The following is an 8,070-nucleotide window of genomic DNA, read 5'->3' on the forward strand; positions in this document are numbered from 1 at the left end:
TTCCCACATTTTTTCATGAAAATATTTTACTTTTTTCCCCAATATGTTTTTGAAAATAACAGATCTACAAGCTCACAACGTGTCATGATGTGACACATTGTGTGCTTGTTGATCTGCTATTTTCAAATGGCCGATAGCTGGTAAAACTGAGCCTAGTTGCTTGCTTCTTTTGGGCTTGTTTTCAAAGACCTGGCCGCTTGTTTTTTTGCAAAATCTGGCAACTCCTGCAGTATGCATTCACTTCCTGTTTAGCATAGAGCAAAGCTATGTGCAGCTGTGTCTGTAAGTACTGGCCTTGTGATGTATTGTCTCAGTAATGATGAAACATGATTGCTAGAACCTTTTTCACAGCCCAACTGTGTATTCTGTCTGTGGTAAAAACGTCATGTTTGTTGCTAATCAGTACCAGTCATATGGCCTAGCCTGTTAGCCTGTCAGCCATTAGGCTGCAGGCTGCTGTGTATCATGTTAGCTTATAGGCTATTCTGCTCTGAGCTAATGCTGTAATGCCATTATAGGGAGCAATGTTGTGTTTTTATTTTCACTCAAGTGGTTTATTTGTGCATATTGGGAGAGATTTGCATTATTATTATTTCCAGCAAAATCAGGGATGTGTTTATGTACATGTTAATTTCATATCATTGCAACTGTGTGAATGTTTAGCTGCTTAATTCATGTTTGCAAGTTAATTCATTTCTTTAAAAGCATTGTTAAAAAGTTAAAATATTTACTGTGGAAAACACTATTTAACAAATCCATTCTATGTGTATTTCATGTCATTGCTGTTCTACAAATAAGAAAAAACAAAGAAGATAATTTAAAGAAGAAACCCAAAACAAGCCTTTTTTTTTAGTTTTTACCTTCTGATGTTAACTGTCTGCCTAGCTCTGCAAGGGTGGCTATACCCATAGTGAAGGCAGAACCCAGATTTATGTTTTCATACATACAGTACAAGAATGTTTATTACATTTTTCAGCCATGTTTACATGTTTATAGCATAGAAGATTCTGTATGGTTTATTTTCATAAAGTACAATAATGTTTACTTAATTTATCAGCCATGTTTACATGTTTATAGCATAGCAGATTGTTTATTGTTTAATTTTCATAAAGTACAATGTTTATTTAATTTATCAGCCATGTTTACATGTTTATAGCATTGCATATTGTTTGTTTATTTTCATACAGCACAAGAATGTTAATTTTATTTTTACACTGCACGGGCCATGTTCTGTCTCAATTGTTGCAATAAATATTGGCACTTTCTATATCACTGCTTCTATCTCATTTATAAATGCTTTATAAGGCATAGATAGTCCTCACTTTAGATGGGCTCACGCTATCTTATTAATAAATGCTTTATAAGGCATAGATAGTCCTCACTTTAGATGGGCTCACGCAAAATACTTAACTAACAAGTAGTAACTACCTTAATAAATCATTCATTGAGTATGAATAAGTGTTTATAAGACATGTATTAACACACTCACTAACCATGTACAAATGTCCGCATAAATATACAACCAAGTGGTTTGTATATGGTGTTTACTTAGACTTTCTAAATGATCGTATGAACCATTAACAACTCATACATAACTGGTTTGTAAATTGATATAATACCTATTTATAAATGTTGAATCTATCATTTACAAAGTATGAGAATACAATCATTAAGCACATTAAAGATTAGGTTATCAATGGGCAATAAAACGCTTATAACTGTGTTTACAAACGCTTATTAATGTATTATTAATGCTATATAAATGATGAATTCATGATGAATAAAGTACTTACTTGCTATGTAAATGATGAATTCATGATGACGTAAATACTTAATAATGCTTAACTAATTGTAAATCGTGTTTAGTTGAAAGGTTTATAACTGTGTTTACTAATGCTTAGTAATGTATGAATAATGCTATACAAATGATGAATTAATGATGGATTAAGTGTTTTACTAGTGCTTAACTAATACTTAATAGTGCATAGTTGCAACATTTATAACTGTGTTTACTAATGCTTAGTAATGTATGAATAATGCTTTACTAATGATGAGTTCATGAGGAATTAAGCATTTACTAATGCTTAACTAATGCTTTATAGTGTATAGTTATTATAAAGTGCTACCAATAGGACTACTGTTTCAAAGTGCATTTTCCGCCCAATTATATCATGTCACAGCTATAGATTGATTCCTGTTCCAGTTATAAACGATGTAACGTAGCCTATAGTTTCTCTGTCATAGTGAATCAGAACGTCTTCTAAACGCTTCACAATGCATGCTGGGAGTTATCACCGTGCATGCTGGGAATTACACAACGCTGTAGTTTTCCTCCTGGACGGAGGAACAGGTGTGAAACCTGAGATCAGACGCTGCAGCCTGCCCACGTGCCCCTGAGCAACAACACAACCCACACCCCTCCTCAACAACCCCCCCTCCACAACCCCCCCCCCTCCAGAGACAAACGTGTGTGTGTGTGTGTGTGTGTGTGTGTGTGTGTGTGTGTGTGTGTGTGTGTGTGTGTGTGTGTGTGTGTGTGTGTGTGTGTGTGTGTGTGTGTGTGTGTGTGTGTGCGTGCGTGCGTGCGTGCGTGCGTGCGTGCGTGCGTGCGTGCGTGCGTGCGTGCGTGCGTGCGTGCGTGCGTGCGCGTGATAGATAGTCTTTGTTGTATACATTTATAGTCTCATAAAGATGAAATGCAGCAATACAGAATACAACACAACTTATAAAAGTGAACAGAATGGCCACACACACACACACACACACACACACACACACACACACCCCCCCGCCAAGGAGCATATTGATTAGAGAGTAATTTCTGTCTGTCTTTTGTCTCTCCATCTCTCTGTCTGTCTGTCTGTCTCTCTTGCTAGCTCTCTCTTGCTGTCTGTCTGTCTGTCTGTCTGTCTGTCTGTCTGTCTGTCTGTCTGTCTGTCTGTCTGTGTGTGTGTGTGTGTGTGTGTGTGTGTGCACGCGCGTGTGCGTGCGTGATGATCCAGATATCCTGCCTTGTTGACTATCCTGATGGCACTGTGTTTTTGCAGAACGCATAATGGTTTTGAAGTGTTACCACATCTCTCTAAGGATGAAAGCCTTTGAATAAATGACTACATTGTGCGCGTGTGTGTGTGTGTGTGTGTGTGTGTGTGTGTGTGTGTGTGTGTGCGTGCGTGTGTGTGCGTGTGCGCGTGCGTGCGGGATAAATGTCTACATAGTAATTGTTTGTAAGTAGAAGTTAAGTTGTTACACTGTGTTGCCTCTTCCTCTGGTTCCCACAACTTCTAACAGACTGGAATTACATTTTATACGTTTTATTTTTTCTACCAAACATTGTCCCTGGGGTGGGGGGGGGGGGTGGAGCATGGAAGAAGAACGCTGCTGTAATTCAACTGAAATGCACTGAGAAACAGGATGTTGCAATAACCTCTGCATCTCTGTAAAACTCCATGATGGAAAGGAACTAAGTACCTCTTCACATCAGAGTCCTGCAACGGGCCGGGTACCTGCGGATACCCGCCGGGTACCCGCGTTTGGCGGGTGAAAACGGGTGAAAGTTTTACTTTGATAAGATCACGGGTACGGGGACGGGCGGTACTGAACTAATCGCGGGCGGGTATCATTTTATCGTGAAAATCAGAGAGCACCGTTTCCGCCCAAACAACGTCACTTGTGTAACTTAACACAGCACAACGGCATGGAGCACGCTGGTCAGTTATCTTAACTCACAAAAACACATTGAACATCCTGTTAAACCATCTGACGACGTAAACAACGTGTAGCGATGTTGTTGAAGGCTGCTTTCTTTTTCAACACACTTTTCAATAGGATTTACATGTGACTCTGCATGTAGTCACGGGTAAGCGGGCGGACAACGGGTCGTTTATTTGACGGGCGGGGCGGGGCTGGTTCGTATTTTGAAATAATCACGGGTGACGGGTCGGTCTACGGATCTGAGTATTGACGGGCGGGGCGGGGCGGGGCGGGGCGGGGCGGGGCGGGCGCGGGTTCTCAAAATTGGACCCGTGCAGGACTCTGCTTCACATTGTGTTAGCCTCGTAGCATAATTCCCTCTGTCAGTGGTTCTCAAACTTTTTCCATGTCAAGGACCCCCAAATTGACACTTATTAGCCCGCGGACCCCCATTTGAAAAGATATGCTTCAGGGACCCCCAGAAGAGAAGATCTTTTTACGGCTCTTGCAGTGATTTTCAACCATTTTTATTTGAAGGACCCCCCAGTTTGACATGCATTAGGGCTACGGACCCCCATATAATGGCATTGCTATCTCTGGGACCCCAATTTATATTGTAAAATCAATGTTAATTTAACTCTGAGAGTGTACAAATGGAACCAAATGGACCCTAACTCTCAGAGTTACAGACCCATAAGGGTCCATTTGGTTCCTAACTATCCATCATTTAGCTGGGGACCCCCTGGAACCCCCTCAAGGACCCCTGGGGGTCCCCGGACCCCACTTTGAGAACCAACGCCCTAAGTCACTGTTTTGGTCAAATAGACATTTCTGCCTAACTCTACTCTCTCCTAACTGGCTGCTTATTGTCTGTGTCCTCAGCCTATCAGAATGCGTGTTTACCGTCCAATCACGTTCCGCCTCTAGATGTATTATTAGTGGAGTAGAAGATTGGAAATACTCCAGTAAAGTAAAAGTATACCTCAACATTGGACTTAAGTGCAGCACTTGAGTAGATATACTTAGTTACTTTTTACACCACTGGCTTCTACTGATTGTAGCAACTCGCTCATCCTTTGTAATGAACTGATGAACGCTGCCATGTTGTCATGACAACGTTTGAGCTGCACCATCGCGAGTAGAGCCGACACAGTAGAAGATGACGGCTTGCCGGGCTGTTCCCTTCGGCGATATTACGTTTGTACGATCAATGCTCTACCTTTTATGCAGTGGTGGAAAGTAACTAAGTAGATTTACTCAAGTCCTTAAGTACAATTTTGAGGTATTTTTTACTTTCCTGGAGTATATCCAAAATTCAGTATTTTTACTTCTACTCCACTACATCTCAGAGACAAATATTGTACTTTTACTCCACTACAAAACAAATTTTAACTTTAGTTACTGGTTACTTTGTAGATTTTGAGTATTATTACAAAACGTACATTGGCCACTTCAGCCCTATACACATTTCAGCCATTTGAAAATAGCCGATCTACAAGTTCACAATGCGTCACGATGCGACACATTGTGAGCTAATGCTGCCCGATGGTGTTCAGTATACGTCCTCCAGCTCTTATTGAAGACGTGATGAGGGTTCAGAAATGGACCGACTCGTCCCTTTCATCACCATGACGATGAGGAGGAGACAGACATGATGAGGAGACACACAGACATGATGAGGAGACAGACATGATGAGGAGACACACAGACATGATGAGGAGACAGACATGATGAGGAGACACACAGACATGATGAGGAGGAGACAGACATGATGAGGAGACAGACAGACAGGATGAGGAGGAGACAGACATGATGAGGAGACACACAGACAGGATTGATAGCGGTTCACATCATGGAGCAGCCGTTAAGGACCTGCACGGCAATATCTCACCAAGAAGATAATGGAGCATAATGGTGGTAATAATGCTCTCTAACGAGGGACACAGTGGGAGAGAGAAACACCAGAAGGACGAAGCTATTTTTCTTCCAAGGGTTTTTGGTGGAAGATCCACAGTCTCCCCCCGTCCCCCGTCCCCCCGGTGGCACCGCAGTGGCACTGCAGCGTGAATCATGTGTGTGTACTGTACAGTGAGAATATCGTCTCTGTCCCGTAGAAACCTCATATGTAAAAAAAACTCGTACTTTTCAAATTAAAAAAAAACTGCAAAAGTATCAGATCCACTAGGCTGCACCGACCCTCCTGTTTTCGTGCATAGAGGGGGCGGGTTTAACATCTCCGGTGAGAGAATCCATGTGATCCCATTCGTTCACCGATCTGTCCGTCAGCCCCCGCCCCGTCAACACAACATTACGAGCGACGCCCACTGCACTCTGGTTGGTTGGGGAAATGAAACACTTCCTATACCGGGTACACCGACGCGCTGGTCCAGGCTTTTATTTTTTTAGCAAAACTAAACAATAAAAGCCTGGAGATCGAGGCTACACATCTACAAGCTCGAAACGTGTCGTGTATTTTATTTTATAGAAGTCAATAACTTTTTACCCCTTTTTCTCCCTCCTCCTCTTCCTCCTCCTCCTCCTCCTCCTCCTCCTCCTCCTCCCCGCCCGGCTTCCCTCCCCTGAACACGGGTCAGTTGTGTTCGTGTAGACGCTCCACAAAGCCGGACGCACCGCGGTGGATTCGAACCCACAACCTCCATGGTGGTGGGCAGGGACTTAACCATTGAGCCACCCGAGTGCGGATCGGCTACTTTTGATGCTTTGTGCGTGGCTGCCTTTGGGCAGAGAGCAGACTAAAGCTTCGTGCGTGGCTGCCTTTGGGCAGAGAGCAGACTAAAGCTTCGTGCGTGGCTGCCTTTGGGCAGAGAGCAGACTAAAGCTTCGTGCGTGGCTGCCTTTGGGCAGAGAGCAGACTAAAGCTTCGTGCGTGGCTGCCTTTGGGCAGAGAGCAGACTAAAGCTTCGTGCGTGGCTGCCTTTGGGCAGAGAGCAGACTAAAGCTTCGTGCGTGGCTGCCTTTGGGCAGAGAGCAGACTAAAGCTTCGTGCGTGGCTGCCTTTGGGCAGAGAGCAGACTAAAGCTTCGTGCGTGGCTGCCTTTGGGCAGAGAGCAGACTAAAGCTTCGTGCGTGGCTGCCTTTGGGCAGAGAGCAGACTAAAGCTTCGTGCGTGGCTGCCTTTGGGCAGAGAGCAGACTAAAGCTTCGTGCGTGGCTGCCTTTGGGCAGAGAGCAGACTAAAGCTTCGTGCGTGGCTGCCTTTGGGCAGAGAGCAGACTAAAGCTACATGTTCAGAAAAATCACTCAATCTTAGTTCTTTTTTCTTTTCTTTGCAGCATTGATATTTTTAGTTCTTTGCAGCAGTGGTGAGAGAGGTACTCTGTTTTATCTTAACTCTTTAACTGCCAGAGTAATAGTGTAACGCTACACCGCCACTGACAGCGAAAACTAGCGATTTTAGCCAACCTTTTGAAAAATCATGGAATATTTTCCGTTATCGTCGTCCTCGCGGCGATCGGCTCATTACACACACGGGGGTCTCGTAGTATAGGGGGGTAAAAAATATCCGCTCGGGGTAATCCTTTGCACAGCTGTGGCCAGTTGAATTAGGCTTGTTTTTGCCGTAAAGCAAGAGGAACGATACGATACGATAATACTTTATTGTCAGTTCACACCGAAATTTCTCTTGCGACCCAGCAGCCATGTATTCAACAATAAACAGTCACACATTTGACATGACAAGAAAACAAAACAAAATACATACATAAAGACATACAAAGACAAGAGCAATGTCCACCTCTCAGCCTACCCCTGGCCTATAACTCCTGATTAAGCCTCAATGTGGTCTGATGGACAAAGGACGTCTTCAGTTTGACCTTATTGTATGTAGGAACACTGTATCTCCTTCCTGAAGGCAGCAACCTATATTCTCCATACAAATGGCTAGTGTTTGAAGTGATATTCCTTGCCAACCTTATCATACTGTTATTATACGTAGATGTATAGAGCCTCTGAAGTGGTTGTCCAACAATCTTTGAACAAATGTTCAGTTGCTGCAGCAGTTGTGACTTTAAAGCTACAGACAGACATCCATACCAGGTGGTTCTACAGTACTGCAGAACACTCATAATAACAGAAGTGAAAAACAAAAGAAGAATCTGTCTACTAGCACCAAAAGATCTCAGACGGCGAAGGAAATAGACTCTTTGTTTTGTCTTCTTACCCACTGATTCAATCTGGTCTTTCCATGACAAAGCCATTTACCCACAGGAGATAAAAAGGAAGTAAACAATCTTTAACTTTTTTTTAAAATTACGTCAATTCCGGGTCTGTCGTCATCTGTCAGTGAAAGCAGCATTCATAGGGTAGATAACAGCGCCACCTGGTGGAAAACCACTGAAAACACAACACTCGACAGACT

At 43.1% G+C, this 8,070-nt stretch overlaps 2 protein-coding genes across 2 annotated transcripts in view; one reads left to right on the forward strand and one right to left on the reverse strand.

Moving 5' to 3' along the window:
* LOC308105225 (glutamate receptor ionotropic, delta-1-like) overlaps nucleotides 1–8,070 on the forward strand; it is a gene marked incomplete at its 3' end in the record, with an annotated part of 268,717 nt that overhangs the window by 44,807 nt on the left and 215,840 nt on the right. The window lies entirely within an intron of this gene.
* LOC308105227 (transient receptor potential cation channel subfamily M member 5-like) overlaps nucleotides 6,280–8,070 on the reverse strand; it is a 419,337-nt gene continuing 417,546 nt past the window's right edge. The window contains exon 19 of the mRNA XM_080455863.1: nucleotides 6,280–6,347. The gene's annotated coding sequence lies outside the window, so the exon portion shown is untranslated. The remainder of the gene's footprint in view (nucleotides 6,348–8,070) is intronic.

Source organism: Gymnoscopelus braueri, assembly GCF_963280865.1.
Source record: "Gymnoscopelus braueri genome assembly, chromosome: 17".
NCBI lineage: Eukaryota > Metazoa > Chordata > Actinopteri > Myctophiformes > Myctophidae > Gymnoscopelus > Gymnoscopelus braueri.